Source organism: Ovis aries, chromosome 18, assembly GCF_016772045.2.
Source record: "Ovis aries strain OAR_USU_Benz2616 breed Rambouillet chromosome 18, ARS-UI_Ramb_v3.0, whole genome shotgun sequence".
Lineage (NCBI taxonomy): Eukaryota > Metazoa > Chordata > Mammalia > Artiodactyla > Bovidae > Ovis > Ovis aries.
Window position 1 is genome coordinate 62,561,183 of NC_056071.1, and position 9,932 is coordinate 62,571,114.

Below are 9,932 nucleotides of genomic sequence, written 5' to 3' on the forward strand. Positions count from 1 at the left end.
CTGAGGCTGCTTCTATGTCTTGCTGTTGTTGTCTAGTCTTAGGTAAGTAAGTAAAGTAGCTCAGTCATGTCCAACTCTTTGCGACCCTGTGGACTGTAGCCCATCAGGCTCCTCTGTCCATGGAATTCTCCAGGCAAGAATCTGGAGTGGGGATCTTCCCAACCCAGGAATTGAACCGGGGTCTCCTGCATTGCAGGCAGACGCTTTATCCTCTGAGCCACCAGGGAAGCTCTTAGCTATTATAAATAGTGCCACTATGAACACTGGGGTACATATGTCTTTTCCAATTAGAATTTTCATCTTTTCTAGATATATGCACAGGAATGAGATTGCTGAATCATATAGTAACTATATTTTTAGTTTTCTAAGGAGCATCCATACTGTTCACCATAGTGGTTGCGCCAGTTTACACTCCCACCAACAGTGTAGGTGGTGGTGGTGGTTTAGTCGCTCAGTCGTGTCCAACTCTCGAGACCCCATGGACTGTAGCCCACCAGGCTCCTCTGTCCATGGGATTCTTCAGGCAAGAATGTTGTAGCCACGCGTTCTGGGAGACAAACTCACTCAGAAGGACAATGCAGATAGTGGAGTGCCGTTTATTACACCGGCGGGCCCAAGGCAGAGTCTCCTCTTAGCCAAGGACCCCGACTAGCATTTGTGAAAATCTTTTATACCCAGTGTGTACGTGTCTGAACCCACCACTCCAAATTCCTTGAGACTTACATAAACCAAGGAAAATACAATCCCAGTAACCCCATAATTCACGTGCTATGTGCTCATGCGCTCAAACAGTCAAACAATTAGCCAATAATCAATAAACCCGAGGTTATACTACGATTGATACAGAAAAATTTTTGGCCTGTCTGGAGGAAGGGGTGATTAGTTTTCTCTTAGGCGATGAGTAACCTAGATACGACCTTCAAGGTTCCCCTGTCTGGAGGGGGCCTTATCCTTCTGTTGTTGTTTTCATAGGCACTGAACACAGAGTTCAGAGTCCGTTGGAAAGGTGGCTGAGCATGATCAGCATGAACAGGCCTAAGGTGGAGTCCAGGCCCTATGAATACCTTCTTCAAGAATACTGGAGTGAGGGTTCCTGTTCCTCCACACCCTGTCCAGCATTTATTGTTTATAGATTTTTTTTTTTGATGATGGCCATTCTGACCAGTGTAAGATAGATACCTCATTGTAATCTTGATTTGCATTTCTCTAATAATTAGCAATGTTGAGCATCTTTTCATATGTCTGTCGGCCATCTGTATGTCTTTTTTGGAGAAATGTCTATTTAGGTGTTCTGCTCATTTTTTGATTGTGTTGTTTGTCTTTAAAACATGGAGTCATATGAACTGTTTATATATCTTGGAAATTAAGCCCTGGTCAGTTGCATCATTTGCAAATATTTTCTCCCATCTTTTCATTTTGTTAATGGTTTCCTTTGATGTGCAAAAGCTTATGAGTTTGATTAGGTCCCATTTGTTTATTTTTCCTTTTATTTCTTTTACTTTGGTAGACTGACCTAAGAAAACATTGGGATGATTTATGTCAAAGAATGTTCTGCCTATGTTCTCTTCTAGGAGTTTTATGGTCGTGTGTTATATTTAAGTATTTAAGCCATTTTGAGCTTATTTTGTGTGCGTGATATAAGGAAGTGTTTTAACTTCATTGCTGAAAAGATTCTTTTCTCCATTGTATATTCTTGCCTCCTTTGTTGAAGATTAATTGACCATAAGTATGTGGGTTTATCTCTAGTCTCTCTATTCCATTCCATTGACTTTTATGTCCGTTTTTGCACTCATACTGAAAGGTTGTTGTTGAATCACGACGCCAGGATTCTTGGCCCCGAAGGAGAAGAATTCAATCCGGGGCCAGAGACGAGGCTTGATCGCTCAGAGCTTTTGTGTAATAAAGTTTTATTAAAGTATAAAGGAGATAGAGAAAGCTTCTGACATAGACATCAGAAGGGGGCAGAAAGAGTACCCCCTTGCTAGTCTTCAGCTGGATGTTATATAGTCACTGCTGCTGCTGCTGCTAAGTCGCTTTAGTCGTGTCCAACTCTGTGCGACCCCAAAGACAGTAGCCCACCAGGCTCCCCCGTCCCTGGGATTCTTGGCACCAAATGGTTCATCCTGGGCTGTGAAATGGTTAACTTGAATCTTGAAGAAGGGCAGATCACCATACAGATAGTTTCATTTACATAGATTAGGGGAACAATATCTGAGTATAACATACTGGTTTGTCAAGCAGGTTCTGAGCTAAGAGGTGGAACCAACTTGAAGACAGAGTTTGGGGTAAATGCATAGACATTAGCATAGCTTAAGACAAACATTTCCATAAGAAAAAGGCATTGGTTATCTCTAGGTTTGAGAATAGTTAACTTCAGGTGAAAGCAGGTGTCATTATGGCAACACAGTATTTTAAGAGAAACCTCCTTTCAAATTTGTATAGAGAAGGAAAAAATATCACTAGTTTGTTTCCTCCTGCCGCTTAAGAGAGATAAGAATGTCTGACACTTGCAGGCTATTTCCTCTGTTTGGAGACCCCTGGACTTCCTGCCTGTTACCCTCTCAATACCACAGTATTTTTTTTTTTTTACTATTAAAAATTTTTTTTCACTGTGCTGGGTCTTCACTGCTCAGCGTGGACTCTCCCCAATTTCAGTGAGCGGGGGCCACTCTCTTCTCACTGCAACAGCCCCCCCACCAACTCTGTCGCCGATCCCAGGCTCTAGGGAGGGCAGGCTCAGTAGTTGTGGCTCTCAGACTCAGCTACCCCCCAGCATGCAGGATCTTCCTGGACCAGGGGTTGAACTGGTGTCCCCTGCATTGCAAAGCAGATTCCTAACCATTGGACCACCAGAGAAGCCCTGTTTTGATTACCATAGCTTTCTAGTACTGTCTGAAGTCTGAGAGGGTTATGCCACAGCTTTGTTCTTTTGTCTTTAGATTGCTTTGGCAATTATGGGGCCTTTGTGTCTCCATGTAAATTTTAGGATTATTAGTTCAGTTCTGTGAAAATTCATGCACGATTTGATAGGAATCACATTAAATCTGTGAAAGGCCCGTCTAGTCAAGGCTATGGTTTTTCCAGTGGTCATGTATGGATGTGAGAGTTGGACTACAAAGAAAGCTGAGCGCCAAAGAACTGATGCTTTTGAACTGTGGTGTTGGAGAAGACTCTTGAGAGTCCCTTGGACTGCAAGGAGATCCAACCAGTCCATCCTAAAGGAGATCAGTCCTGAACATTCATTGGAAGGACTGAGGCTGAAGCTGAAACTCCAATACTTTGGCCAACTGATGCGAAGTACCAACTCATTGGCAAAGACCCTGATGCTGGAAAAGACTGAAGGGGAGAGGAGAAGGGGACGACAGAGTATGAGATGGTTGGATGGCATCACCGATGTGATGGTCGTGAGTTTGCGTAGGCTCTGGGGGTTGGTGATGGGCAGGGCAGCCTGACATGCTGCAATCCATGGAGTCACAAAAGGTCAGACGCTGAGCGACTGAACTGAACTGACATTAAATCTGTAGATGGCTTTTGATAGTATGGCAATATTAATTTTGGCAATATTAATTCTTCCAATCTAAGAACATGGGATATCCTTCCACAAGAAAGGAAATTCTTATCCTACAGTGCTGGTTCTCACTCTGTGGGCAGGTGTTTCGCTGACCCTTCCCAGGGAGCTTTCAGAGGTTCTTGGGGAGTCCTTCACTGCCATGTCCTCTCACCCCTAGTATGGGCCCCTTGACCTGGGGAAAGGCGTTCTGTTGGTAGCTGCTGTCTCCCGTAGCCCTGAGCGCAGGGAAGCCCACCTCATGTCCTCTCTCTGTGGAAGTCCACTGCCCTGCAGACAGCCCTGTGGACAGGACCTGAGATGACCCAGCCCTGTCTCACTATGGTCCCGCTCCTGACACCCTGACGCCTACAGATGGCAGCTATGCCCTCGCCGCACGGCTGCCTCTGGCGTCTGCCGAGTGCCACCCTGTCGCCTTTCAATTTTTCAGCCACTAAGCCTGCAAACTCCAGGGAGCACACTGGGCTCTCAATAGAAACCACGCCTACCCTTCCCTCTTGGGAGAAAGGAGGTTGGAATCAACAGCTCAACCTTCCCCCAAAGAAATTCTCCTTACAAATCCTTTATAAGAATTGGAATTTCTGACTCTTGCACACCCTTCACGTGGGTATGGGAGGCTGAGAGGTCTCTCGGGGACCTCCTTTGTAAACTCTGCCCCTGGCCCAGCAGCTCCTTGAGAACGCAGGTCCACGGGGTCTCGGCTCCTCCCCCAGGACTCCGCTGGCAAGCAGGCACCCAGACACACGTGTACAGGTGCACACATGCAGGCTCACACCTGCTCAGCTTCACTGGATCTCGCCCAGCCTCACTCCTTGGTGGCCGTACCAGCAGGGCAGCCGAGTTCCCATCATTCCACTTCCTCTGGGCACAACCTTGCCCATCTTCCAAAAGGAAGAGCCCAAGGGCCAGAAAGTTAGAGGTGATGCCCACGGCACTCTGTGAGCTGGTGGCAGAGCCAAGACTGAACTCCCAGTTCTCAGGCCTGCGCTCCGCAGAGCACCGTTAAAGGAGTAGCAAGAGAGGGTTTCCGGATAAGTTGGGAAACACCATGTGCTAAGTACAGTGTGTGGTCTATGGGGACAGGAGGCATCAGGAAACTCATATCAAACCTGTTTACATCAGCAGTTCCCAAATGTGAGCGTTAGGTACCTGTACTCCCAATACGCTGATTATTGGCCATGAATATTCCATCTGGGGAAATGCTGTGGGAGAAGGTTCATCACCCAGGAGCTTAAAGTAGCCAAGAAAAAAGGAAACTCCAGACTTCTCTGGTGGTGCAGAGGTGAAGAATCCACCTGGGACTTCCTTGGTGGTCCAGTGGTTAAGACATTGTGCTTCCAATGCAGGAGACTTGGGTTCAATCCCCGGTCAGGGAAGTTCCACATGCCCCATGACGTGGCCAAAAAAAGAAAATATCCCACATGCTGTGGAGCAGCTAAGCCTTGTGCCACAACAAGAGTCCATGAGCCGCAATGAGAGATCCTGCTGAATGCAATAATCTACCTGCGGATGCAATGGACACAGGTTCAGTCTCTGATCCAGGAAGATCCCACATGCCGTGAGCAGCTAAGCCCATAAGCCACAACTGCTAAAGCTTGAACTACTAGAGTCTGCATGTCCGAGAGTCCACGCGCCGCAACAAGAGAAGCCAGCGCAAGGAGAGCCCCACACACCCCACCTAGAGAAAGCCTGTGCGCAGCAATGAAGACCCGGCACAGGCAAAAAAAAGGAGGGGGGGACTCAGAGGCCACATGGTTCTCCATCCCCGTTTCTGCTAGGAAGGGCTTCAAGGCCATATGCTGACTGGCAGGGACAAAGCACACAAGGGCTTTTCTGCTTTCACGTGTTCCCAGCCGCTTCCTTTAGACTCTGTCCTGCTTCCATCTACAGCAGCCAGCCTCGCTGACGCACAGAATCGGTAACTAGAGACGCTAGGGTGCAATGGAACAAGCCTTTGGACAAGAACAAGCCTTTTAATAGTCAAGTTGCCATAGCGATGCGAGGGGCAAAATAGCAGACACTGGAAACGAATTTGGTTAGAATATTTCGGCTTATAACTTTGAGGGGTAATTTCTCCCTCCTTACCAGGCCTGAGCTAGGGAATTGCTTGGCTCCCTGCTGTGACACAGCCTGTGGCATTTCTGAGATCCACTTCCCCAAATGGGCTTCTATATCCCTTAGGTAACCCCGGGATCCTTAGAGCCACGACGACCAACAAGGAGAAGAGGCTATGACAGTCAAAGTCAGCGCGCTGCCCACCCCCCGTCCACACCCAGCACACTGCATGGAGCTCTCTTCTCCTGTGGTCTGTTTTACTCTGATTCACACAGAAGTGGCAGGCGTCAGAAGTGACGGAGGTTTAAAACCACAGCATCAGCTCATCGTCTGGATTTGAAACTAACTGTGGCAGAAACCAGACAGCGTCCCTGTGTTTCTTGCCTCCGGAGCGCCTGAGGTTGCACCATCCTCACCTTCAGTCATCCTTGGCACTGGACCGGTGTGAAACCACCTTCAGAAACTCAGACGCTGAGGGGAAGGCTTTTTCCTTGTTCTGGCCTGTTCACTCCTGTGCGTCTCCTTTCCAGGCTGAGGCAGCTCGCGGGCTCAGACGTCGGCTGGAAGCAGAGGAGGGGAGGACCTGGCAGGCTCAGGACAGCTGAGGGGGGCTCTGGAGTCCAGCGTGGGGGAATCCACAAAGCTGCGGCACCCTTACCTCCCCCGAGGTACTCCTGCCAACCGCAACGGCAGGGCTGTTTATTTGAACAGTTGGGCTGCAGGGAAGCTCGGGAGGGGGCACTTTGGGGGAGTATTTCCCCAAGCGTGTTCCATGGAACATAGATTTACAGGGTTTTAATGAACCCTGGGCTTGGGAGTCAATGAATTTAACAGGTTTGAGGAGGCTTTTAGTGTGGGTCTTCTGAGAGTTTTAATATTAATACATTGATGTGCAGTCTGGAGGGACTATTGTATCCGTTTATCCATCCATTCATCCAACCACACAGTAAGTACCATCCCCTCTGTGAGCCAGGCACTATAGTAGGACCACAGATGCCAAAGGATACCACAGATCGTCCCTGGAGAAGGGAATAGCTACCCACTCCAGTATTTTTGCCTGGAGAATTCCATGGACAGAGGAGCCTGGTAGGCTACAGTCTATGGCGTCACAAAGAATCAGACACATCTTAGCAACTGAGCATGCCCATCTTATAACTGGACATTTGTACTTTTCGCTAACCCGAACCCTGTGTTTCCTCCTGCCAGTTCTCTGCCTTTGGTAACCACAAGCATGATGCATGATTTTTTTTTTTTTAGTTTATTTTGTGTTTGGATTTCACAAACAAATATGATCATATAATCATAAAAAAAGAGAGAATAGCACAGTTCTTGGTCTTGTGGAGCCAGACAGCTGGCCACAGTCAGGACAGGTCCACAGAGATGGAGCCAGGGCGCTCAGGAAGGTGGCCTTTGAGAGGAGAGTAGAGCGGCAGAATGAGAACCTGAGGCTCGAGGCCATGTTGGGGAGATCCCTCTGAGTGCACAAAGTCCCCCAGGGCTATCTGACCACAGTCACTGCCTTTCCTTCCTGGGATGAGTCTTCAAGGCGGTCTCCAGGGCAAACGATGGGGAGGGTGCTATTTTGTTCAGCCCTGTCTTGCTGTAGATGTAGAGACCAGAGCTCTGGGGGAACAGGGATCTGCCCAAGGTCACCTGGCAGGAATAGCACCCCACCTCCGACATGAAGCCACCTTAGTTTGCTTCTTTTTATAGAGTAAAGTTGATTGTACTTTGTCATGATGAAACTAATACATACTCTTCATAGCAAACTCAGAAGGAAGCCCTGCCACATCCCTCCCACCCAGAAATAGCACTGTTATTTCTCAGTGCATTTCCTTCCTGCATTTTTTTTTCCTTAGGAGTACATTTTGGGATGTGCTTCTGTAGTTAGCATATTGCATAGACAATGCTTTATATTGCTTTTTACATGTAACTTTATAAGCATTAGCTCCTGTCATTATAACTTCATTATAAATAACTCTGATCTGCTGCATATAAACAGGCTTCAGAATTGACGCTTTTGAACTGTGGTGTTGGAGAGGACTCTTGAGAGTCCCTTGGACTGCAAGGAGATCCAACCAGTCCATTCTGAAGGAGATCGGTCCTGGGTGTTCTTTGGAAGGAATGATGCTAAAGCTGAAACTCCAGTACTTTGGCCACCTCATGTGAAGAGTTGACTCATTGGAAAAGACTCTGATGTTGGGAGGGATTGCGGACAGGAGGAGAAGGGGATGACAGAGGATGAGATGGCTGGATGGCATCACTGACTCAATGGATGTGAGTTTGAGTGAACTCCAGGAGTTGGTGATGGACAGGGAGGCCTGGCGTGCTGCAATTCATGGGGTCGCAAAGAGTTGGACATGACTGAGCGACTGAACTGAACTGAACTGAACTGATGATTGATGTCACTCTTAGTTCAAATCCTCTTGAAACCACTAGGTGTCATTTTGGTTGCTCCAAAGAGCTCTGGTACCATAGTCCCTTATGTCTCAGTGCAGAAAGAACTCAGAGAGAGGCAAGGTCAAAGATAAGAAATGGTTCATTAGAATCAGACACAGGTGAAGCTTACAAGCAGGTGGGCAAGAGTGCCACACCCTGGGAAATTACTGGGCTACTGTTTCATTAATCGAAGGAAAAGTGGGGCGGGGAAAAAGACCGCTTTTTTCCTCGTTCTTGGGTGGCAATCAAGCGTCCATCATGAGCTCCTCCTCCAGGCTGGGCAGAGGAGTTTCCTTGTCCCCACATTGTCAAGCATGTAGTGTCATGACCATCGAAATATTATTTTAGGTCTCAGTACACCGAGGGTCTTTACTTTCCATAAACTATTGCTTTTTATGTGTGCAGAGAGCACTGCCTAGGGGTCATTAACTTACTGAGCTCACTGGGCAGGATGCGGGTCTCAAGCCTCCCTTGTTTTACTGTTGGGGGCACATCCCACGCTTCTGCTGCCTGGTTTTGTTACTAAGCAGGCCTGCTTGGTTTTGTGGTTAAGCAAATCTGCTTCCTTAAGCAATCATTAACTTTCAGATTCTCCCATATTTTTTCTACTTGCGATCCCCAAGTGGGATTAACCGTTGGATCACCTACTTTGTCCCTTTTCTCTGTCCTTCCCACTCTCACCCCAACGATCGCAATGATGATGATAAGAAAAAAATAACGAAGACCACATTCACAGAGGGCATCTGTCCACAATGTTGCTGAAGGCTCCTTCCATCAGCAGTGAAGCAGGCTTCAGCCTTTCCCATTGGAGGACCACCTACCTGGTCTGTTCCTCAACTCTGGGTGCTCTGCCCTCTTCACTTCCCGCTCCCCCTACCCTGGCTGTCTCCTCGGCTCCTGCGGTCTCAGTCACCTCTTTGGCTCCAATAAGCCCTCCGAGTAACCATCCTCGAGTCAGCTTCCTTAGTCTCATACCTGGATGTCCATCGAGCCTACCAGCACCTCGATTGCTTGTCCCACATCAGTTCATCCTCTTCTCTCCCCAAACCCAGTGCTGCATCCTCCCAGCTGCCCAAGCCAGCAGTGGGCATCCACTTCCACCCCTCTTCTGGGTTTTCTTTTTAAAGGCTTTTTGATGTGGACCATTTTTAAAGACATTGTGGGATTTGTTACAACCCTGTTTCTGTTTCTTGGCTAGGAGGCATGTGGGATCTCAGTTCCTGACCAGAGGTCGAACCCATACACCCTGCATTGGAAGGTGAAGTCTTAACCACTGGACCACCAGGGAAATCTCTCCACCCCTCTTTTAGACTCACTGCCTGCATCAACAAGCCGCCGATAATAGTCACAACTCCAACAGCTTCCCTTAGAGAGCACTTACCCATGTCTCCACTCCTTCAACTCTCTCACCACCCGAGGAGGGGACTTCTTTACATGACAGTCCTCCTTTTACAACGAAAGTGAAAGTGAATGTTGCTCAGTTGTGTCCAACTCTTTGCGACCCCATAGACTATACTGTCCATGGAATTCTCCAGGCCAGAACACTGGAGTGGGTAGCCTTTCCCTTCTCCAGGGGATCTTCCCAACCCAGGGATCGAACCCAGATCTCCCGCATTGCAGGCGGATTCTTTACCAGCTGAGCCACCAGGGAAGCCCCGTTTTACAAGGAGGAAAATAAAACTCAGAGGGGTTAGTTAACTTTCCAGAGCTGAACAGTGCATAGTTTGCGATCTGAACCACAAAGCTTCAGAGTCCACACTCAGCCATTCTGAGTCTCCAGGGCGGAAGGAGCCATCAGCTGCAGCCCTGCAGGCTCTCATCCGTGCTGCCTCTGTGCTGGCCCAGCTGCAGCCACACTGGCCTTTCTCCA

The 9,932-nt window shown here is 48.2% G+C and overlaps 1 long non-coding RNA gene across 1 annotated transcript; it reads right to left on the minus strand.

The window, feature by feature from the left end:
• Window positions 1–1,890: 1,890 nt before the first annotated feature.
• LOC132658136 (uncharacterized) lies at window positions 1,891–6,293 on the minus strand. The gene is made up of 2 exons (XR_009597270.1): window positions 6,040–6,293; window positions 1,891–5,071 (listed from the first exon to the last, which is right to left on the minus strand). It is a non-coding gene; the product is annotated as an uncharacterized LOC132658136 (long non-coding RNA).
• Window positions 6,294–9,932: the final 3,639 nt, after the last annotated feature.